At 36.7% G+C, this 25,033-nt stretch overlaps 1 long non-coding RNA gene across 1 annotated transcript; it reads left to right on the plus strand.

Annotated features, from left to right (window-relative positions):
- The first annotated feature begins 4,083 nt into the window (after window positions 1-4,083).
- On the plus strand, window positions 4,084-16,598 carry LOC147648598 (uncharacterized). The gene is made up of 3 exons (XR_015280692.1): window positions 4,084-4,229; window positions 5,298-5,354; window positions 12,955-16,598. It is a non-coding gene; the product is annotated as an uncharacterized LOC147648598 (long non-coding RNA).
- The last annotated feature ends 8,435 nt before the right edge of the window (window positions 16,599-25,033 follow it).

Raw genomic sequence — 25,033 nt, forward strand, 5'->3', positions numbered from 1 at the left:
ATGTAGATTTTTATAGAGAGATGCATATTTCTACATGCATCTCCTACATGTGTCTCAGTGTGAGCAGGTGTGTGTGTGTATATTTTATATACACATATATTTTATATGTATAAAATACACGTGTTTGCTTGTGAGCATATATATAGGAAAGAACAGCTCTGCTTGCATTTCTTAAAGGATAAATAAACTCTATTAAATAGCAAGACCACTGCTTTTATCAGGACAACAATCATTCAATAACTTTAAGATAATACATTTACGTGATGTATCCCACAGCTTTTTTTGCTCTTTTGCAAGTTGAGCTGTTTGGCCCATGGTTCAGGTATTTTTGATTCTTTTTATCACTTATGTTTTGGATGAAGAAGAGGCAGATGGCAGGGCCCATCATTCACAATGGCTTTGATGAACCTTGCTAGCATGTATACCAGAAGAGAGTATCCAAATTACACATCAGGGGAGTGGAACAGTGGAGAACATTTGTGGGGTAACAATTAGAGAAGAAATCTGTGCAATCATTATGCGAGATTACCACATAGCTAATACTGAAATATATCTAAATCTCCAAACCTGTCACCACCCTTAAGCTTTTTTCAGACTCTTCTTAACTAACCTCCAGGATTTTAGTTTGGACTGAAAGTCATACTAAAAATAGTTTTTATCTTCCTTTCAGGAATTGGCTCACATTTTGCAAAATGTATCCTCTCCCAAATCCTTGTGCCCCACAAGCCTCCTCACTGGGCCATGAAAGAAGCAGAAAAGGCCTCTGTGTAAGCCCTGCTTGGCCATAATAGAAACATCCCTGTATTATCATCACCTTTTCTAGCACAAATACAAAATGCAGCCCCATAACATCTCCTCTAGAGAAAATTGTCTCTACCCCAGCCAAAACCAGCACATTTTATCACTCCTAGAACGTACAAAATTTTTGAGTGATGAACGAGTGCTGACATCCATGATGTACTGAGTACAATTATGTCAGATGCCTCATGTTTAGTCTAAATATCTATATAGCAAGAATTTCCATGATTTTGATCAGCTTTCTCTTTACCAGCCTTTGTATTGACTATTTAATAAGGACATAACTTGCAGAGTAATATCTCTTCCATGTCACAACTCATGTTCCCTCAGTGTCTTTGCTATGGTTTTCCTTACAAATATTGGTACTTTATCTTTCCAAAACTTGTGCACCAAAGAGCCAAAGGGTATGACTTGAAGAAAGTGCATTCATAATGACTCCCATGGAGTCTCCACCCTGGACTTACCAACAAGGGGGGAAAGTTTAAGGGTTGTGACAAGCACCTGATAATTCCGTACTCACAGCAAAGCTGACAGCCCTGCATGTGTCAGGACCTCCATGCCGTAATAAGGCCTGAGAGTTTTAGTGCAGTGTTCATTTCTACTGGCTAAATATGTTAGAAACCTAAAAGGAAATTTCCACCAAGAACAAAAAAAGATAAATTAGGGAAGGACTTAAAAAAAAAAAGATAGAAGAAAGTATTAATAAAACTGCACTGCTTGAACTGACAATGCCAGACAAGCTGAAAATCAGGGTAAGGGGCAGACAGAGAATGGACAGAAAGAGGATGCTGGCAAATAAGACTGATGTAACTCCCATTAAAGATAATTGGATATTAGTCCAGGTTGTGTTTATCTTATTTAATACAATGTAAAACTCTTCTGCAGGAAAAGTTCACACTGAGGAAAATCAAAGCCAGAAGACCAATTGTCCCCACTAATATTCTAAAGTTTGAGAGTCCGTTTATCACAGATCACTCTGAGCATACTCATGTCTTCATGAATTAATGCAGGTCTACATATGAAAATCAATGTTTCTTACACATATAAACACCACAGATCTGAATCAATTTCTCAAAGCCAAAGAGGGTTAAATATTTAAACAAGCTATGTATTGAAATGAATTTTTAATGCTGTGAAGTCATTCTGATGAAAGATTACTCAAGAGCCTTCTTTACTGAGTTTAGAGAGTAATGTGGTATTATTGGAACAGATGGCACAGCTGTGTGCATCCTCAGCCCCCGCCCGGCCCCCCCGGGGTAAATCCAAGTGCCACTCCTGTGCAAAGTCATCTGCTGTCATCCAATGGCCTGAATGGATGGATGGCTGCATCCAGCTCCCACATCCATGCATGACAGCCAGGATGGCTCAAGTCTTTAAGAACAGGCTCCTTAAAGAGAACGGTGCCTTCTGTCATCCCTTGTTTCCTACACACAGCGTAAGGCGGGGAGGGGAAGGGGGAAGCAGTGCCCCGAGCACCGAGTTTGAACTCGTTGTGCCGCTCTGTGACTTAATTGCTAGGATTATGTGGTATCATTATGTCAACTGCAATTGTCTCCGTTAATTTCAAGCTGGCATCTCCCCCACCCCCTACCCCCATGCCGCCTTTCTTTCTTCCCTCCCCCTTGCTGATTGAGTGAGTGTGGGTGTTGTGAGAGTGGCAAAGAGAGGGAAGAACCAACCGGACACAATTTGATGGTTATTAATTAAAAAAGACAAAGGAAGAAACAGGCAAGTGTGAAGTTGGGGTCTGTGTTGTGGCAGTCCATGAAAGGATTAACTATGTGGCTATTAACGCTGTCACAGCTGTGGGGAAGAGGAGCCCTGCACCTCAGGAGGTACTTCTGAAGCTTTTCCTTGCATTGAGTTTTCTCTTGCATACAGGTACAAAGAATATCAGTCTATGACAAAGGCCCTGGCTTACAGATTTACACAACAGGATCGGATGCAGCACATTCCTTTTAGTCTGTATTTGCAATACAGCGTACAAAGAGGGTGCACATAGCCTCAAAATGACTCTTTCCCGATTTCGCACGGATGTAATGTAAGCGGTTTCTATGTGAAAAAAATAAATAAATTACAATTTAGTTTATGTGTGCATCTTTTTATCCAGTTAGTGAATAGTCAAAGTTTTCTTAATAGTTTCTTAAGGTACTCAATAACATTTGGTTTTGCTGCATTATATTTTGGAACAGAAGCTAGAATCCAGATTAAAGGAGAGGTATTTTTGGACAGCATCTGCTGGAGAACCATCAGCTTGCTAGACTCCATCAGAGAATACTCATGTAGATTTGAGTGTTTCTGTGAGCTGAAAGTACCTACCTGGGTATTGAGTATCCAGGATAGATTTGACATGTTAAATTTCAATTCCAGAAACAATAAGTAAAGGTGCAGAACATTTAGTAATGCCCATTATGTTCTGTATTTCTTCCAGAAATCTCCTTTCTGATCTCAAAAATATCTCTCTCCTGATATAATTGAACGGTCTTTCTACTTCACTGGTGAGCCTTTTTCCAAGTTCAAGTGGGTTTTTTCCTTGGTAAAAGTCACAAAGATGGAATTCAATTTTCCTGGGAAGATCACATATATGACTTGTATAACAACATTAGCTCTTCCTTACCCCTACTAAAGAAAATTCATTTCACAGCTGTTAGGACTGCATTTACTTTTTCCATAACCCCATGGATGCTTCAAAGCCAAGCTGTAATCAAGTAAAACAAGGAAGTCTTTCTCTTCCTTTGGATTTTACAAAATAAGTGAATTCCTGGCTTTTTGTAAATTTTTATTTTTTAATCCTTCACCGTGCAATCTCTGATCTAGTGTTATGACTATTACTTCAGTTTCCAAGGTCAGCTCTCTTTTTGGATGGTAAATAGTGGCTTTTCTGTTTTTGCATTCCCTATTAATTGTGAATTACTTGGAAATTCTTTTCCTTGCAAATGATTTGAAGCACAATTATCAAATGAAGCAGCAAATACAAAAGCAATCCTCGCTCTGTTAGAATTCTTAAATTAAGATTTCAATATTATCAGACAAGTAAATAAAGCATCAAATGAGGTCCACAGAGAGGATAATACATTAGAGTAGGAAAAAGCATTTGCCTAATTCAAATTCTTTGCTTGTCTAAGTGGTTGTAAATACTACCAGATTTAGGAATCCAATATAGGTATGTTCATACCAGAAGTTTGGGTTGCAATATGAAATTTAACATGGATATTTTTTATAAGTACCTAAAAATTGCCCTCAAATATCTAGGTAATGTCATTTATTTTTTTTTTCTTCTCCTAGGAAAGTTATGTTAACTCATGTCTCATTTGGAGCTGGCTAAGAATATATGAGTAGTTACTTGGCTCAGCTGACAAGAAATAGCTTCTCAAACCACCACAGCTCTATTGATCCCTAAACAATACCAGATGACAGTGATTTTTATGCAGGTAGAGTTTTAAGTGGGAATTTATAAATTATAAATTAATAAATTATAAATTTATGAAAGGGCACAGAGGTGGCAATGTAGATCTTGATTTTTAGGATTCTGCAGCTGTTAATATTTGATCTTCGGAAGAATAGAAAATAGAAATTATTTATCTAAGGAATTTTTCAAACTCTTAGAATGTGGGAATCTGCAAAGTGGATTAGAAAACAGAGTTGTCTAGTCCTGCCTTGGTCAAAATCTAGCAGCTTCTATTCAGATAAGTTTTCAGCCCTGTTCAGGGAATTGCCCAAAGAGATGCAAACCTGAGAAATGCTGCAGGTAAATTTAAAATAAGAACTATTGCAGAAGCATACTTTTACTTTTCCACTTGTTTTATTTACTTTTAAATCAATAGCATTTCCTAGAACTCAAAAGGCTATAAAGGAAGTTAAAAAACTTGGAGGATTCAAACTAAGATACAACACTCAGTTGTGATGATCATCGGACATTTTAATAGCCTTAAGAATTGCTCTAATTTGTGTTAAATTGAACTGCCAGACAGACATGGAAACCAGTTTAAAAAAGTTCTGCTTTCCTAGAAGAACTATCTATTAAAGGGCAAGATACCATACTAAATGAATGCTTAATGGCAGTTAAAACATCTTTGAAAAGTCATGCAGCTCTCTACCATGATCTACGTTATACCCTCAAATGTATTTTTAATTTTTCCTTTTTCTCCTAGTCTCATGAAACACCAAAAAAAACCCCCACAAAAGACCATGACTCTATGGCTTGCTGGGTAAAGTCTTGCACAGGAGCTGTTTGGCTCGGATCCAGATCTGACCCTAAAGTGCCCCACTGCAGTGGCTTGATCCTAAAAAATTTCATATCATCTTGGTTACTGCAGTGTGTTAATGTGTTTACACAGATTCTCTACCTGTGGTGGTTTATGTCTTTTAAGTTTCGAGTAGAGGTTCTGTCCATGGAGACCTACCCCCACATCTATAGAACTGCTTCAAACACCCTTAATTTGCAGAAGTGCTCGCTTCAGTTTTCTACTTTATTTATGTGGCTTCCTTTCCATTTGCAGAGCTTAAAGCATTAGTATAAAGAAGCTGGCAAGCACAAAACCTTTTTGGCTGGAAAGGTAATGGAATTCTGTTCAGTTATTTTACTAGGAGTAGAGGATGATTAGCACTAATTACAGTTTGTGACACTGAGAGAAATTTGGAGTAAAAATGCAAAATGCCCTTTAAAAATAACTATTGCAGTAATAATGTTATACATCTTGTAGTAAACAAACAAAAAAAGCTTTCCATTTTCTGGATTATATTTTTTTGTTTAATTTATTTCACAATGTACTTGAACTTCATGGAAACTGCTTCATATCTGACAGTGTTCTGTCAGTAGAATATTCCTCTTCTTTTTCCTGTTTTGTTCCCACTTTCAGAGGGAATTGAACAGTTTTGGGCAGACAGCAGAGAAACACATAGAAGTGCTAAACCCTGTGACCATCCATATTTAGCTACTTAGAAGGAACTAAAAGTAAACAAACTAATTTTCTTAATGTTTACCAAGGGAGGTAGTCAGCCATGTATCTGATACCCAGACATCCACAGTGCTTTACCCATTAGACACCTTATTGTATTACTTCTAGATGTGATGTTTGCAGAATTCTCCTGAGCTGAAAAATACTTAACTGCAGTTAGAGGAGCAGACACCAGCCTTTAAAACAGCCAATGCATCCCTGCCCACAGAATGGGCATCTGAGCACCTACAGGTGAACAATAGACAGAGTCCAAAATTGCTCCTGAGGTGCTACAACAGAAGTTTATGTTTAACTCTTGAGACGAAGTTCTGACCACACTCTCAAAAATTCTGTGAACAGCAGCCATCAAGGGCTGAACTTCATTAAGACAGAGCTGTTAAAGAGGAGATGCCCTAATGGACTGAAGCTGTAGCTGTGCTTCTTTATGGAGGGAACAAAACTGTCTCACAAAGGCCAGCAGTTTCTCATTCAGAGAGATATTTATAGCTAGAATTCATATACTTTGAAATCAGTGCTTTAGAAATACATGCATATTTTTTTTCTAATATGCCATTAAGACTTTTTAAAACACTATGATCAGATCAGGTGTCTCCATTTCATTGGAAGCTGATGTCAAAACTCATCCTTTCCATTCATCTTCAACTTAATTCATATTAAAATTTGAATATTTTCACCAGCTATGTGTTTTTTTCCTACTATAATCTCCCCTCTAATATCTGACTTTCTTCTGTTTTCTTCTCTAATAGAATATCAGCTACTCAAGGCTGTTTTGTCTTTTTTTTCTCCTAATCAATGACTCTCAGGTGCTAGGACCCTGAAGCAATACTTTTGGTACATGGGGCAAACAGATGTTTTTTGCAAGTGAGGCCTTGAGTAATTCCAAGAAAACATTCCTGCAGGTGAAACTGAAAAGTGTCACTTGTGCTAGAAAGAGAATATCTACAGCAGTGACTCTCAACCTTGGAGAACTGGAGTGCCACTTCATCACTGAATAGAGCCACATGTTAATTATCCTTCTATTGAATTATGCTGTTATTAATTTTTTAGTTACTATCAGAAAACACTGTATGGTGATTTAACATCTTCTTGGGTCCAGGAAAAAAACAACAAAACAAAAACAACAAAACTGTAGTAGGAAAAATAAGAAAATGATGGGTTTATCCTGGGTATTTATTCAGCATGTGCAGTCAGTCTACATCATTACATTTTGCATTTTGAATTTTCAAGTCTTTTACTTCCTTTTGTTAGAAGCCTTCTTCAAACTTCCTTTAAGTCAGTGGAAAGTTCCTGCTGATATACACAAAATTTTAGAAAGGATATTAAAAGAGTTAAAAGAGCACAAAGGACTGTGAACCTCAGTCTGAATATCTAATTACTGTTTTGTTTTTAGCCCAACGATTTTCCTCATGCTGTGTCAGATAAATGCCTTTCTTGTTTTTTTGTCCTAAGGCACTGCTGCTTCCATGGTCATGCTGTCTTGTGTGATACTGGGTGGGTTCATATCTCATATCATTGAACCCTCTGGACAATTGCAATCGAATCTGACAGAAAATGCAGAAGTCTGATAATCCAAATCCTACCAATGCAATGAGGAAAGAAAAAAAAAAAAAAAAATTCTTCTTATTAGGTATTGAAAGAAGGAGAGAAAATGAAGAAGAAGATACCATGAGAACTAAAATTAAAAAACCAAAATTTAATTTCAACATCACCCCTCATCTAATACCCATAAACCCATTTTTGGGATAGAAAATCATACACAACTGGCTATCCCTCAAACTTCTGCTCACAGAACATGTTTTTTTGTGCACCAGTTTTCACAAAGGATACTTTTAACCACCCATTATAAAAAAGAAATATAAATGTAATAGGTGAGACAGTTCTTAGGGGTCAGAGGCTAGAAGTAATTTTTGCTTGGACTGAAAATTAAAGGACTACCAAGTCAGTTACATAGTCCAAAGAGAGGAAAAAGTGAGTCAATGTGAAAGGTCTATTGGACTTTCCTACTGCAGAGAAGCAAGACCAGCCAGTTGAGAAGTGCCTCTAATGGGTTTGGGACTGCCTGACAAACTTTTGGCTGCTTTTGACTGAAATCGAATTTACCCCATGGACTTTTGGTTTTAAATTTAGATATGCTGACAAGGATGCAGATTCTCCATGTAGAGAATAAAAGAAGGTTTGCCTGAAAGGCAAAGGTGTGCTTTCTCTTCTTTTGTGGGAGAGATCCTCCACTTAGGGCACCTTGTAGTATCCCTCGGGACCAAAGGGTATTTCTGATCCATGGGTGGAAGTCAAGGAACTGTGAAGGTTTCCAGATTTACCTTAATTTCCTGCTCTATCCACATACAAATTTTAAAACAGTTATTCTGTTCACAGGATGTAACAGTGGAACAAAGAGATATTAGCAGTGGGATCTCATCTAATGAGTCCCATGACAATTAAAAAGTGATTGTACTGATGTGGTCATTCTGTACCTGAGCTAAAGCTCACCAAACATCGCCTGTAATGAGCAGTGTGGACATAATAGATCTGATCACCACATTATCAGATATTTCATGTCATATTCCACTGCCTGGTGTAGGCATTCAGATACAATTTCAAGAAGAGCTCTGAAACCAGGTGGTAACATCATAGTAAGATTTAGTGAAAAACACAAACATGAGGAATTAAAGAAATCAACATTTGTTTAAATTATGAGATTTATTTTGGGTTAGAGAAACAAATGGAAATCTTCACTGTTTTCACCTGGAGGCTCATAGGGAGGAAGAACAAATAGCAGTGCACTGTAAATGTTTTGTACAGTTGAATACTTCTATAGATGAGAATAAAAAGAAAAAAATTAACACAATTCTTAGTCTAAAGAGCTTAAAGTAATCCAATCTATCTTCAAGTACCAAAATGAAATGCTTCCAGGTGTAATCACCTCAGTTTTCACCAGTAGCTGGAGCAGAAATATAGAGACTTACCAGAAATAGTTACAGTGGATGGAAAACGTTTGCTCAATGTTCAGCATCTGGATTTGATACATCTGTTGAATAAGACAAAGTTCTGTTCTTTCTAAGGACATTTAAAGTGGGATTCATCTCAGGTAACTCCTAAGTGTTGGTTTAGCCAAAGCTGATTGACTCCCTTTGCAGTCAGTGCAGTCCAAAATAGACCCTTTCAACCACTGTGATGAAGTCCTTTTCAGAATCACCCATTATAAGAGCTGAGTCTCCCTGCTCCCTAGTAATAGCTTAAGTTCCTAATTCCTCTAAGTACAGTTTTATATTCCGTAATTTCTAAGGCATATTGGTAGATATATGTACATCCAAATACATTTAAATGCACATATTTATGTATGTGTGCTGTTCACCTGTCAATTGTACAGTTCCAAAGTTTGCTTTTTAATGTTCTGCGTTAAGAAAACCTACTCAAGTATGATGTTCGTGTTCAAAAACACACCTGATTTAAAGGGATGTCTCAATTTCATTTAATTTTAAGACCTAGCTTATTTTGCAGATAACTTGTTGAATTTATAGTGCTCTTATTTCTTGAAAAAAAAATATTTCTGAGATCAGATTGAATCCTTGGAAGTTTAAATATTAGATGATCAGAATTATCATCATCAGTGTTCTCTTATACTTTATAAAAAGGCATCAAATTACTGTAGGTCTATTTTCATAAACCAGTTTTATTTGATATTAGTTATATTACCTTCCTTTAATTCTATTTTAATTAAATATCATATTAGCTATTTTATTGTTTGCCTTAGGTTAACTTTAAAACGGCAAAAGGACATTTATCAGAGTCATCACATTTTCCTTTCTAAATGTTTCTGTACTTTGGATTTTTCCTGATCTTTAGTGATTTTTCTGTGCCACAAGGCTTCCTGTTATCCATTACATTCCAGAGAAAACTTCAACCAGCTTTTTTGAGACTTCAGAAAATTGAGATTTTGGGGTTTGTCTTCTTTCTTTCTCCATAATTAGTTTTTGAAAGCAAAGTATTTCTGTTCTGTCACCCAGCGACCTGTAAACAGCTTTTAACTTTTCTTCAGCTACTGGGCAGAAAGACACTGATTGCTAGGTATTAGTCAATTAAAACTTCTTTTTCTTTTCTTTTTCTCCTATAAGATAGGTTGTCATTTTTTTGCTCACTCTTGTCCACTGTATTCATATTTAAAATGTAATATCTACTTATTTTAATATTCTAGTCATGTAACTCTTCACACCAGGTTTCAGTAATACCAACCAGGTCAAATTTATGCTCATAAATGAGCAATTCCAATTCCCTGTGTTTATTACACAGGCTCCAAGCAGTGGTGTACATGCAATTAAATAATTTCTTCTCCTCATGTCCTTCAGTGTCTTGATTAATTTGGTTCTCCACATTCTGATTTTGTTCTAAGTGAGTACATGTTTGTTCCTATTTTCTTTCCCTTTTCTTTCTCAGTTTAACACCTGTCTGACTACAATCACTGAAACTTATTTCTTTGTACTAATTAAGTTTTAATCAGAATAAACTAATTGGCCAAAACTAAAACTTTATAGGATTATGTTCAGGTTTCAATTAAAGTCTCATCTAAAAAGATTTTCATTTCCAGGATAATTTCTGGTCAGAAGAACAAGTCTAGGGCAGCCACCAGTTAACTAGCTAAGACATATAAACAGTCTTGAATACAATTTCCCGTTGGAGTACATTAATCAATTCTTTATTTATTTATTTATATATTTTTCTAAGTAATCAACTTTCAGACTTTCCTATTATGGGTTTTTCAGCTGGCATGTTTGCTTGCATGTATGTTTAGTTCTGGATATATAAATTAAATAATGATTTTAAGTATGGTTTGATATGCTACATGACATAAGGAAAACATTTCAGCCAATACAATTTTGGGGGTTTTTTTGGCCTTAACATGTTTAAATACACACACACAAATATGAAATTTTAGGCAACATATGGCATAGAGAAGCTATTTTTTAATGGGTATTTAGTTTTATGGGGAAATAATTTTGCCTTTTTGTCTTTTCTATCCAGCTTGCTTGTCCAGAAATTTTTTACTTTGTAATTTCTGAAAAAGAAGCAATACAAAGTTGAAGAATTTTTATTTAACACAGAATATAGTCAAAATTTCTTCACAAAATATTTTAAATTTAGGATGAACACACTTCCACTGCTTTTCAGTTTCATAAATTTACCTTGCATGTATTCTGCATTTACAAGAGAGGATTTCTAAGAAAGTTAGATGGGTAGGCTTCCACTGTAGCTTTCTTTTGAGATCCCTAAAATCTTTTACATTCACTGCAATTAAAAATATACACCATCAGCTAAAAGACCTTTTGCATGATAACTTTAGAATTTTCCACAAGCTTTATCCATGGCTCTAGTAATTTGGTCTTGGACTCTTCAGGGTATCTCACCCTTTGCATTTCCAAAAACACTTTTTAATCCACGTAGTAAAGAAAATATCTTCCAAATTTTGTCTGACTCATTCCATTGTTTTACTGGGACTGACATCACTATCAACAACTGTATATTATATTTGAATATCTCTATTTTATTGTTGGACTATGTCTTCAGACTGTTTTCCTGATTTTTCATATTGGAGATGTACTGAGAGCAGAAAGGTCCTTTTCTTTCTAACAGTACAATATCTAAAGGTATCCACCCACAAATGTATCTTTAGTCATAGAGAATTGTTATTCAGTGTCTTGTTTATGCTGGACAGAAGCTGCCCACATCCCACTCCAATTCTTTCTTTGTCCTCTGTTTATTTTGTTGTTTTTTTTTTTTCTGAAAATCGGTTTTCTTTCCTAGAATCAGACAATAACCCTGGCTTGCCAAAGAACTTTTTCACTTTATGTTACTTGTTACATGTTTTTCACTCTTCCAGTGTAAAATCTCTTTGTTTTGAACATAATTCAAGTAAAAAAGGTCTTTATGCTTTTGAGAATAAAATTAATAAATCATTTCACTGTTCAATTAATATCTCACCACAAAGCAACATAATATTGTATATAGCACAACTGAAAAAAAAATCCTAACCTTTTGCAAAATCTGCTGCTTTATTCCTTGCAAATTCCCTTCACAGATGTCTCATCCAGTTACAGTCAGTCTACCCTTTTATAAATTGCAGAAAATTAATAAATGATTGATCTCATCAGAAGTAAAACTGGGACCAGCATTCTGAAGAAATCACCTGTTCCACATGCCCCCCTCCATTTCAAACCATAGCAACATACCTATAAAATATCCTGAACTGTAAAGAAATCACAAACAATATAGTTCTTGGTTATAGTTACAGCCAATAAAGCAAAATATCCCCTAAGTCAATATTGGTATGTAAGCTGCATTTTCTGCAGGAAAAAGCTGCATTTGAAATGAAGCTGATTAAACAAATATACGCTACTGGGAAGAAGTTGCTGCTACAGTTAAGAAATTGTGACTGTTTGGTAAGGCAGCAGGGAAGAGAAAAGCTGTTTCTCATGTACTGAAAACATTCAAAGTCTTGTGTACATTTGGTCTCATCCAAATGTAATTTGAGAAGCTCACTTTTAATCTAGTTTGTGCTCTGATGATAACAGCTTTAATTTATACAATCAGAGACATTGCTGAGTGACTTTGCCTTCCCCTACATCAAAGGTAATTATTATTTTTATAGTTCAATTAGCAAACATTACATTTCTGTTTTCCTTGCAAAGATGGCACCACCTAATTTAGCAACACCATACGTATCCCTGATGCCCTCTCAGGGACATGATGTTATTATAATAGACTCTTCTGGACCTATTGATTCCTGGGAGCAAGTTTCCTTCCAATTTGCACCTTTCAACCCTTTTCTTTAAACCTACACTAATGGGGCAATTTGCTAGTTGTAGATCATAGTCTGCATTTTTTTAAAAAAAAAGAAATCTATACAGCATTTTGCTCCAGAAAGGTGCTTTTATTACCCTTTTTGTCTTAATGACCCGAAAGAGAAAATATAGGTCTGTTTCTTTATATATACATTCAAGGAAGTGATGGATTTCCTTTACTGTGATAATTGTTTTTTCCAGATTTTTCCAGAAATGTACATGTTCTGCCCTCATATGGAATAAGTAACGCCTCCCCAAATGGCACTTCAAAGTAGAAAAAGAAAAAAACGTTGCACTAAGACAGCTCTAAGGAGATTTATCCAGTGACTTTAAGATAGAAATCAGAATTTCTGATTTATTTACAGATGTTGGACATTGGGTCACCCATTTCTCCAGTGGTCTTCCTAGTCAGCCATGAAGATGAACATCTGTCAGTCACTCAGTCCTCTATGTGATGATACAGATTCCTACGATGGAGTAGTCTAATTTTATCTTAGGTATTCTTAGGCCCCAGTACAGGATGCTTTGTTGTCATCCCTGAAGACTTAGATGTAGGAGAGAGGCGATAGTAGAGGTCAGTCAAATTTTGGATGTATTGAAGATACCTCTCAAAAAATAGCATCTCTCTCCTCTGACTGCAGACTAGGCTAACTGTATTAAAACTGTGAAAATGACCCTTACAGCAAAGAATAAAATAGCTGGAATCATTTCCTTGGTTATTAGAATAATCATCTGCAGCATAAATGTTTTTTCCCCTTGATATCATTTATTCAGAAATGGGTTTTTACCTTATCTTTCATAACATAATACCCAAACTATTTTATTATGAAGTGGCATCTTTCTGGAATTTGAGCTTTGCCCATAAATCCCACTGAGGACTTGAGAAGTTTGTTGTAATGAAGGTTTAGTCGAAATAAATATGTCTCTGTGGGGAAATTTATGACTCTTACAAAACATTTTCTCATTAAAGAATCTGTTTTCAACTGCGGGCAGTGAAGGGAGACAACACCAAACTAAAAGTCCAAAGCAGTTTCTTAGGAGGCTATTCCCTGTTCTGCAAGAACTGATCATAATTTATGACTGCTTTGTATTTTCCAAGCTCCTGAGATGGTGGGGAATCCTGAGGAATCTTGACAGGCTGCTTCCTGAGGGCCACAGACACTATTCCTTCATATTTTTCCTAACACCAGTTCAGCCAAAGTGTGTGTTATGCTTCCCTTTGGCATGACATTAGCAAGATATCCTGGTGTTATCTGAGAGACCCCCATCACCTTGATTCTGCCTTAACCTTTAGGCTCTGGCTAAATGTGCTTAAGTAAGTCTTTGTCACGTTCCACTAGAGCATGTTTGCATTGATTATGCACAATTATATCCTTGCATCATGGCAATTCACCTCTGCACACTAGCCCCTACCAGAGTGATTTATTACCAGCTAAATTGTTGCTAGCAGAAACCTGTTTATCACTGTCACACGTGCAAGCAGCAGATATGAGTATCTCTGTGATCATCCTGGAGTGTGTGCACACATGTGCATGTGTGTGCACATGAAGGTGTGGGACCTGGGGGTGGATGAAAGAATGAAAACTCATGGACACTTCTGATTAACCCTGGCAAACCCACCCCCTATCCCCTAACCCTCATTGTTGTCTGGTTTCATGCCATTTCTAGCAGAAATATTAGTGATTATGGAAATCTCTGTTGATCCTGATGTAACTTTATTGATCCCTTTCAACTTTCATCCATATAATGTCATTGAAGAGGTTCTTAAGGAAACGAGAACATTAATAAGCACCCCAGTTAATTAAAGGCATTGGAAATCTTCAGAAATTATGGAAGGATCCTTGAAAATAGGGGCATTTTCACTTTCAGGAAACATGCTTCCTCTAAGTTCTTCTGGCACTTTTCTCTTTCAGATTTTAACAGGATTGGACAACTCAGAGTGTTGTTTAATTCCCTAGAGAAAATGATCTTTTACTGTTATGTGCCTCTTACTGCTCTTTCATTAGCAAACAAAAGGGTGAAAAATGACACAGCAATGATTTGTTTCAAATCAAATATTGAACAAAGATATTACATAAAACATTAAAGGTATTGCTGCCTTAACATTTAATGAGCTAGATCTTCCACTGAAATTTAGAATCAGAATCATAGGACAGTTTGGGTTGGAAGGGATCTTAAAAATTATCTAATTTCTGAACTACAACAAACTACAGAGAACAGGAGCCTGGATGTGCTTTTTCTTACCTTCACTTTCTTTTGCTTAACCAGCAAACTACCTCTTAAAATCTTGTTCTTAGGGTACCCTAGCTGTTTCACCTTCTGCTGTGATCCTAGCTTGTCAGTGATCCTCAGCTGAGCTGGTGGTGTCAGACACAACACCAAAATCACACCTCTGGTACAACCTGGTACCTGGCTGGCAGTCCCAGCTGCCCTCTTAATCTGAGAAACCATTCCTGAACTCTTTTGCTACATGAAAATGGAGTGTGCATCTATGTGATGAAGGAACCCTTCAGGCCAGGGAGTGAGGCTGGTGCTTTGACCTACAGTTTTTCAGTGACAGAATGTTTGGATAGAACAAAGCAATGACCAGGATCTAGATTGAGATCTTGAAATCTGTGAGCATTCTGGATCAACTTGATCTGGATCTATTTGATGAATGTGTCCCCATAGTACACTTGGCAATGGCTTGAAGTAAATAAATACATTTAATGTATACCCAAGAGAGTTCAGCCAAGTGGCCTAGTCCTCTAGTCTTCTAAAACTAATCCTCTTCTGCCAGAGTGAAATGCAGAGGTTTATTTGTTCCAAGTCTGAAATTAATGCTTAGCATCCATTTTGTTCCAAAAGTAATTTACTTTTAACTGTTTTTAATGGACAGACTGACAAACTGTGCTGCCAAATTATTATAGCTCCAGAACCGATTTTTGAAATTTTGAAGATTTGTGAAAAACTGAGTTTTATGAGATTTGGAAAAAATTATCCAACAAGCAAGCGAGAAGGTCAATACTTCATAGCTAGCTTGACACCATTCCAGATAGTTTTAAAAACAGTTTCTGGGTGATTTTTTTTGGTGAGGCTTTTTTTTTGTTGGTGGTTGGGATTCTTTTTTGGGGGGTGAGCAGGGAGAGGGGGAATGTTTGTTTTTGTTTTGGTTTGGGTTTTGTTGATGTTGTTGTTTTGATTGTTCAAAGTGGCTTCTTCAAAGGTCTAGGGAATTATCAAAAGTGGGGCAATTGAGAACGATGGTTTTGTTCTGAGTGCTCTATAATTCATGATTTTTAAGCTAGGCTCTTTCTTCCAATTATCCACATATGTACCTTATAGAAATTTACAGGAATTTTATTTATGGAAATTCTTTGAAAACAAGATTTTTTTGTGAGTGGGCAGAAAAAGACAATTCCCAAGCTTGTTGTCTAGCAATTTAGGAAGAAAGGTATTTGACATCCAAGAGTAGATTCTGCTTGGCTACAGTATCTTTGTTGGACAGAGAGAATCTTTTCCTGATCCAGAGGACTTCAAAGAAACATAAAACATTTGAAAATTAGGCAATCTTAGATACCTAACTTATGCAGATTAGGTTCCATTACAGACCACTACAGACAGATAACATGCTTTTATTTGATTCTCGAGGGAAGTAATTCTCACAACTTTAATCTTTTTATCTTAAGAACTTATTTTGAATTTTCTTTGTTCTTGGCATAAAGGAACTCAGATTGGCCAGCCTTTCAGCTGAGTTTGCAATAGCCATGTTTTTACTTAAGAATTAATATTGACTTGCTAAGGACAGATGATTTATTGTGTAATTCTGTAATTATTTCTTTTTTCTGCATTGGGTAATTTGTGCTAAGGAATGAGAAAGATGCTGCATTAGCAGCTAATGGGTTTTTGTGTTAACAAAAAAATATTTTGTTATAAAAAGTATTCAGAAGCACTCATACAAAGAAATAGGCACCTTCCATGCTGCAGAGAGGGATATATCCCAATAAAAAAAAAAAAAACAACAAAAAAACAAAAAAACCCAGAAAAATATGTCTTTGAAAAGACTTTTTTAAATCTTTGCCTAAATGAATTAGCCAACCTAATTGAACTTTGGTAGAAAATAAAATATTTCTTGGGTAATATTCCAAAGCAGATGCAAAGACTTTAAATAGATTTCCATGTTTTATTATTTTTCACAGAATCACAGAGTTGGAAAGGGTCTCAAAGTCCAATCTTTGTCTGAATAGCACAATGCCCATTAAACCCCATTATTTAAACCCCCTTTGTGACTCTGCCTTTAAGTCCAGTCCTGAAGACACAATATGTTCTACCCTACCCTCACAGAAGCTCCTGAACAGCAAGTTCATTGAGTAGTCAGTTATCAGTGTAAACTCTACAGTTCTTATGCAAACATCCAAATTAGCTGCAACATCAGTACAGCATTTTGAATGCTTGTTTTTTGCTGGAGTGTCAGTGGAACATCTGAAATGTCACTAGCCATACAGAGTGTTTGAACTACACCCTCACAACTAAATGTCCAGTTACAACTCTGAGAGCTTGAACACCTTTGTAGCATGAGTCACACAGAATCAGGTACTCAGATAAACACTTGACTTACTCAAGTTTCCTCCTTGTCTTTCAGGACATGTTGTGGGTTGAAAACTGCCATTTTCTCAATTACTCTTTTAAAAGAACTATTAACTATTTCTAGCCAGGGCTGTAGCTTAATTTTTATCTTCATGATAACTCTTGATATGTAAACAGTAATGCAGTGAGAGAATAAACTCTCTTTTCTGGGGTGACTTTTAACAGTGCAGAGCTCGTTTTCTGGTTCTATTGCATTCTTTCAGAATGAGGACCATATTAGAGGACAAATACTAAATAAAAATAAAAAAATACTAGATGATGATTTTATTATCCTTTAGCTTGCAATAATTTCCTGGCACAGAAATATTGAACAAATTTATTTAGAAAAAGTAGATATCTTTTTCTGGGAGTGGATAGGTGAAGTGTGTTTCTAGTTTTCAGTACATTCTTTAATTTTGCCTTTGTTTTGTACTGAACTAAGGGTATCCATATAAGTTTCCTCCTATATCACAGGAATGGCAGCCAGTAAGATGCCAGTAAAGGTTTCAACAGTTAAGTGATTAAATTAAAGTTCTTTAATTTAAAATGTTATTATCTAGACTCAGGATAGAGAGAGAATGGGCTCTGTTGATGCAGTGTGGATATGGAGTTTTATAGCACCAGTGTATAGAGGGAGTGATATAAGGAGGCCATTACTTACTTTGGGAAGGACAATCTTTTGCCAGTAATAGCTGTTACTCAGGAAACAGACACCACCTGCCTTGAATCTGTGATAAAAAATTTCTTGGACTCCAGTTCTTAGAGGTAGTGGGCTGTAAAATATCAGTAAATCAGATTATTAACATTCTATTACTAACCGGAGATATTTAAGATTTTTTCTGAAGATGGCAAGGTATCTAGAAAATGTGAGGAAGAGTTAAGCACTAAATAACAGAAGATTAACTTAAAATAGAATAAACTCAAGATAACATTTGCCATCAGGAATCTGGAGTAGAAGGAAAATACCATATCCGATTGCTTTAGCCACAATTTATGAGACATACTACCAAAAAAATTGCAAAAAGCAGTTGGAGAAAAAAAATCAGCCAAGGTAAATGCAACTGGGAGATTTTCCTACATTTCTGCAGACTTGTTCTACTTTCTAATTATCTATAGAGAAACATTTTCATTACTTGAACAGAGCTGATTATCGATCTGCTCCAAAGTCAATCAAAAGTCAACAGAAAGATAGAGTGACATTTTTCTCTGTCCAACAAGACTAGAAAAACTGATCTCTTTTCATATGTTGATTATATTTCCTGAGCACTCCTCATGTGTTAATTGATTTACCTTGCAAAAAGCTTAGATCCCCCTGGGTAGAAAGCTAAAAAACACATTAACTTGTTCAGAATATGACAAAAACCAAAACAACTTTGGCAGAGCCAAACCAGCCAGAGTTTTCTTTTTACTTTCACTTTTTTTTCCCCTCTTTAACGCAATTGAAGGAAAAAATTGTGTTGGAGAGGATATTCAACAATCGCACATCAGCTGACAAATCATGAATCCCTTGAAATCTGATTGTTTGTGAACATCTGCACATATGTAGAGCCTTAGGTATATGTGGCCATAAAAATTTTAGAGTGATGTCCAAGGTACAAAGGGAAAGCATTTTCCATGCTGTTTGTTAAATATCATTTTACATCACAGCCATGTGTGCAGTGGGGGAAGTTTCCAGCAGGGTCTGCTGGCACTGGAAGTGGAACCTTTTTTTCTTACCCCATTTGTGGAAGAGGAGTGGTGCTGTCCCCCTTTAAAATCAGGGAATGGAAATGCAGGGTATGTTCTTCTCTCTCCGTTGCTCCCAAAGGAGCTCCTTGACTCACATCCTGGGGAGCTGTACTTCACAACTGGGCACTGTGATCTGAGATCACGGTCAGGTCAGCCAGGGATGCTGGATTTTCTTTAGCAGTCCCAAATTGTGGGCTTGAAGAGGGAGAGCCTGTGGTACCACCGGCTGCCACAAACCTTGCTTGGGACCCCTTGTCCTTTTCACCAGCCACCAGGGCATTGTTTGCAGCTTCTGATGGCTACTGCCACATTGATACACACCAGCACCTCAGCAAAGTGAATCCTTTCAAACACAGCTATTGCTTTGGGCTCTGTTTTGCCCAGTTCCCCATTGTTTTGCCTGCCTGGAAAAGAGCATTAAGTCGCAGAGGTTTATTTGCCGCAGTCCTTTCCTTGTTCTCCTGGGCTACAAGGAGCTGCCTGTGAGTTGCAGTCACTTTGTCTTAGTTCCAGGGTGACACCTTGTTTTTGTTGGTCAAACCATTCTCCCTTTCATAAAATATTCTTTTTACCGTTGTGTTTATTGTTTTGGGGTTTTTTTGTCAATTCTTTTTTTGTCAATTGTAGTTCTAATATTTTTGTAACCTCTCCTATTTTTCTTGTTTTTCCCCTCCATGGTCTTAACCTTTTCCTCACTCTAAAAACATTAGAAGTGGCTTCTCAAAGTAGTTAACAATGATTAAAGAATTAATATTGACACATGTTTTTTAAGCTGAATAATGTCAATACATATAAAGTGAAAGAGAAACATCCACAAATGGTGTGTCTAAGACAATACAGACAATTTTTGAGAAGAGAAAACCCCAAATATCTATCTCTTTCACAAGATGTATTATTTATTACTAAGGCACAGAGCAGCCACAGACTAGATTATTTACATGGAAGAAGACAGAGGGGGAATGGAGGTTTCTTAATTTGAAAAAAGATAATTCATTGTGTATTTAATTTGTCCAAAAAATACAGATATTGGCTGTTTCATTTCAGCCATTTTACATCTTTATTTAAACTAGAGAAGGTATACAGCTTAAAATAAAACATACTCATTTATTTCTTTATTTCTGAATGGAAATATCCTCAATGAGAAAATAACCTGACAAATGTCAGACTAAAGACCAGTGTGACATTTCTGAAGCCAATATTATAATAGAAAGGCATGTATCAGAGACCAATAGGCTTGAGAACTCCTCAGGTGAGTGTTTAGAATGACTGGACACTCTTAAAAATTATGGAAATTTTTTATAGTTTGTAGAAAAAATATTCCAGGGAAGGTAATGAACCTACAATTCATTCTCCCTCCCTCCCTCCCTCCCTCCCTCCCTCCCTCCCTCCCTCCCTCCCTCCCTCCCTCCCTCCCTCCCTCCCTCCCTCCCTCCCTCCCTCCCTCCCTCCCTCCCTCCCTCCCTCCGTTGAAACTTACCTAAAGAATTTCAATGTATCTTTTCTAATTACATACTTTATGTAAGTTTTGTACTGGTATGGGTTCTTGACCAGGAAAGCAGATTACTAGCAAGTTGCCCTCCAAACTGTAATTCTTTTAAAGCTGGGCTTAAAATCTGTCAAAACTTCTTTCTATTACATATTTATTTATGTCATGATTCCACCCTATCCTGCCATCAAGACCCACAAAGCCATTTGCTCACTCCCCCACCACAGGAAAGAATGGGAAAGGTAAAAGCTGGAAAACCCATGGCTAAAGACAGAAACAGTTTATTGGGGAAAGGAAAAGGCACACCCACAAGAAATTATTTCTCTTCCCATGGGCAGGCAGCCGTTCAGTCATGACTGGAGAGCAGGGCACCATCACAAATAATGGTTACTTGGAAGAAAAACTTCACCACTTCAAATGTTCCTTCCTCCTCCCTCCTCCCCTCACTTTATGTACTGAGCATGATGTCACATGGTCTGGAACATTCCTTTGATCATTTGGGGTCTCTTGTCCTGGCTGTGTCTCCTCCCAGCCTCCCAAACACCCACAGCCTCCTCCCTAACCTGGCATTACAAAAAGCAGAAAAGGCCTTGTCTGTGTAATCCTGCTCAGCAATAACAGAAACATCTCTGTGTTATCCATGCTTTGTTCAGCACAAATCAAAAAACACAGCCCCGTACCAGCCACTGGGAAGAAAATTAACTCTACCCCAGGCAAAACTAGAACAATTCAATAAGGACAGGAAAGGTGTTTCACTGCACTGCAAAAGTGTCATGGCTGCCAAATCAGAAATAAAAGATTTTTCAGTAGTAAATCCAGCCAGGTAACTACTCAGTTGAGTAGTCTCCAGCTGAGTGCAGCATACATTTGGGTGATTTTTTTTTTTCCATTCATGTAGTAGTTATTGAGTTGAATACAAGAGTTTTTCACTCAATCTTACTGAAGATGTTGATGTAGACAATCCTTTGGCTTCTTAAAAAGAAGTCCAAACATAGAAAAAAGTACAAAGAGAATAGCCCTAATGATGGCAAAATTAAAACTAACAACATATGAAAAAATTAAAAATGGAGCAGTAAGCTGTCCTAGGGTGACTTTATGATGCTTGAATCCCCAGCTGTCTGTTCTGCTTATGCTGGATATTAAGTTCTGCGCCTTTTACACTTGTTCTGAGAGCAAAGGGGGAATAAGCTCTCAGCTTGTTTTCAGAAATGGCACTTGCTGCCCCAAATTCCTTCTCTGGATGGTGTAATCTGCAGCACGGACAGACAGCGGGACAGAACTCTCCTTGGCTGTTAGTTTTTAGCTAGCTGAGGCAGGGAAGTACCCCAGACTGTTTTTTATTTTTCCCTTGGATCTGTTCAAGCCTGCTCTGGACTGAACACCCAGCCAAACCCCGGGAGCTCACGCCTGTGGCCCACCAGGGCCTGGGCCTCGGCACTTTCCAGTGCTGGAGGGACTGATAAGAACCTGAGCGAGCTGAGCTACACCCCATGAAAAGGACTTTTTCTGGATTTCCCATCTCTTCAAAGAGTGAGAGATTTTATTGTGTAATATTATTCAATTTTTTACGCTTGTGAATACTTTTCTTGTTAAATAAACGGTTTTTCCACTTTTCTGCAAGTAAGTCATTTCCTGAACCAGTTGGTGGATGGGCCACTTGATTCTGCTTTTTGGAGGGACTCCATTCAGGGGTTTCTTCCCAAATTTACCCTGAACCAGGACATGAGCAAACTTGCTAAGATTCTGTTTGAACAAGAGTTTTAATATTGAGTGAAAGTATATATCAATTCTTGCCAGCTCTCCTCTTCCCCTTTGCTTAAGTTTAAAGGAAGATAACCTAGCAAAGTTTAGACATGGAAAAAAAGAGTTCCTGTGGCCTCTGTTTGTCCTCAGAAATGTTTAGTGTTGCAAGACCTGTCCTTTCTTCCCTTTCTCCTTTGTTTGTTTAAGAAGGTTTCATTGGATTTCTTGCATATCATGTCGCTTGGGTTTACAAAATATTGGCAAAGCTTTATAATAAGTAGCAAATCATTATTACGTGCTTTGGTGTTCATTGTAATACAATTAATCATCATAAATTTGCTTTGGTATATTCAAGTGGATGAAACAGCTAATTTCAAAGACAGCTTAGTTCAGAAAACCATCCAATTTATTATTATATTCTCACCTTTAAGGGCACAGAAAATGTTTTTTGAGCAAGGAACATAGAGTAGGCATTATTAGATACATGATGGACAGGATGGAATAACTAATCAGTCTAGCATTCAGTTTCATAATATTGATAATTTATTTACCAGGAAGGAGTAAGTAATGAGACCATTTAAGTTGCTTGCACTAGGGCTATACAAACCTTTCTAGAAAAATGGAAGGGAAAGGTATGTTTGGCATTCCAATCAGACTTGGTTTAATGGCCTACTACAAAGCTTCATTTATTTATTTATTTGTTTGCTACCTTTGCAGAAGCCTCATGGGAAATTTAGTGGAGAGTAAAAACCAAGGTCTCACTGCCAGCTCTGCACCACTGTAGGGCAGCTGCTTCTGTTCATGAATGGGTTACACATTTAGGGTTGTGGCTTATATCACATTATGAGATCTGTCAGGAATGCAGAAACTCCAGATGGACTCCAGTAATTCTCATACAGTGACTAGGCTTTTAACCACAGATTTCAGAGGAATCAATTTCTCCATGATCTAATAATAATAAAAAAAAAAATATAGTTGTAGACAAAGGTATTTTATTTACCAAAATTATAATTTTTTATAAAATATCTCATCTTTACACAGGGCAGGATTTGGAATGAATCCTGGTTGTCTTCCTGTAAGGCTTTTTCTAAAGATAGGCACCTGAATTTGGTCTGGTTTCTCTGCAAAATTAATATTCATGTCAATTTCACTATTTCTTAATAATTCCTAAGGATTGTAGAATATGTTATTTTTAAATTATTTTTTTAAGGGGAGATAATTATGGTTTTACTTAAATAAAACCAATAGCCTAACCAAACTTAACTTCCACTGGTGGGGTTGGTTTGTTTATCCATTTGATTTTTGTGTTTTTCATATTTTTGATGTGAGGGTTTTGAAGATGTTTATTAGTGGGCTGGTTTTTATAGTCACATATTTTTATTTAGTCTCCATGACTGAGTGGTCATTGACAAGGCCTTTATATCTGTTCTGTTCCCACATGTGTAGTGTAGCATTAGCAGCAGTTCTTTACTTCTACAAATACTGTAAGGTAATAATAGATTTACAGACATGGCAAGAACTATGTAAAGATCTTTGGCTGTCCACTCAACTAGTAGCCATGTAGCTAATAGGAAAAAAATAAAACCATTAAATTAAGAACTGAGAAGGCTGATGTCTTCTTCACGTATTCAAGAAAGAAGTATTCAAGCAGAAAGCTTGAGGAGAGAGACCTGAGGCATGGAGGTGGAAAAGACACCATCAGTACTGACACATTTCTTATAAAACAAAGCAAAACAAACCAACCAATTAATCAATTAATCAGTCAAGATGTAACTCTGCAGAGAAATGCTAAACCCAGGATTTCTCAAGGTTAGTCTCCCTCATGCCAATGATTTATCCCTGTATGTAAAATAGACCTGAATTTGAGTCTTCAACTTTTTTTGCACCCTTTTGACAGACAATGATTTATGCACATTAAACGAAATGTTTAAGACCATGGCAATCACCATACAGATCAGGATTCCAGGCAATAGCTGCAGCACATGCTTTGCAAACTGAGGGTCTATCTGCTTATATTTAGGCAAACTCTGCATGGTTAAATAGTGTTATTTGAAGCAAAGAAAAGCAGAGGTGGGGGTAATAGTCTAGAAAGATTGGAAGGAGAGAAAAAGAAATTGAAAAAAATCCTGCCCTTGGGCTTTGATTTAATTCACTCATGATGATAGCATTTATGATGGTAACATATATTAGGTTAGCCAGGGACATTTATTTATCCCACATCCTACCTAGGGAAGGGTTGTTTGTTTCAGATTTTGTGTGTTTTCATCTAAACTTTGCAGCTTAGATTTACAATAATAATAATAAAAATAAAGAAAAAGAAATAAAGTAAAAATCATAAATAATAGCAAAAAAAGCCCCAAAACTTGAATGACACAAATGCAAAGGATGAATATTAGGATACACATCATGTCTCAAAAGGGACTAGTTTGTGTAATCAGCTATATAAGAGAGAAAGTAAAAGTTTTTAAATGCAGTGGAAATTTCACTATTTCAGTGTTTGCTTTACCCCCATACTGATTGATTTTTATCTCTGTTTACTGTTGAGGCCATACACACCATAAGCAGGCTTTATACTGCATAACTTTCACCATCTAAAAGAAACTGCTCATAAATTTGTAATTTTTTACACCTTTCATTAGTATGACCCTCAAAAAGATTACTTAGTAGTTCCTAAAATATTTGTCCAAGAGAGGTGGACAAACGGGCTCTGGAAGGGAAACCTTCCCCTCCCTTTTCATAGATTTGAATGGCCCTGTTGTGTGTATATACATATATATAAAAAACTGAAGTTAACCAAAATGTATCTTGCCCTGGTCATGCAGCCAAGGAAGAAAATCTCAGTTAAGAAAAGGTTGAATTCCAAATAATACTGAAAATTTATA

This window comes from Cyanistes caeruleus, chromosome Z (assembly GCF_971803275.1).
Source record: "Cyanistes caeruleus chromosome Z, bCyaCae1.hap1.1, whole genome shotgun sequence".
NCBI lineage: Eukaryota > Metazoa > Chordata > Aves > Passeriformes > Paridae > Cyanistes > Cyanistes caeruleus.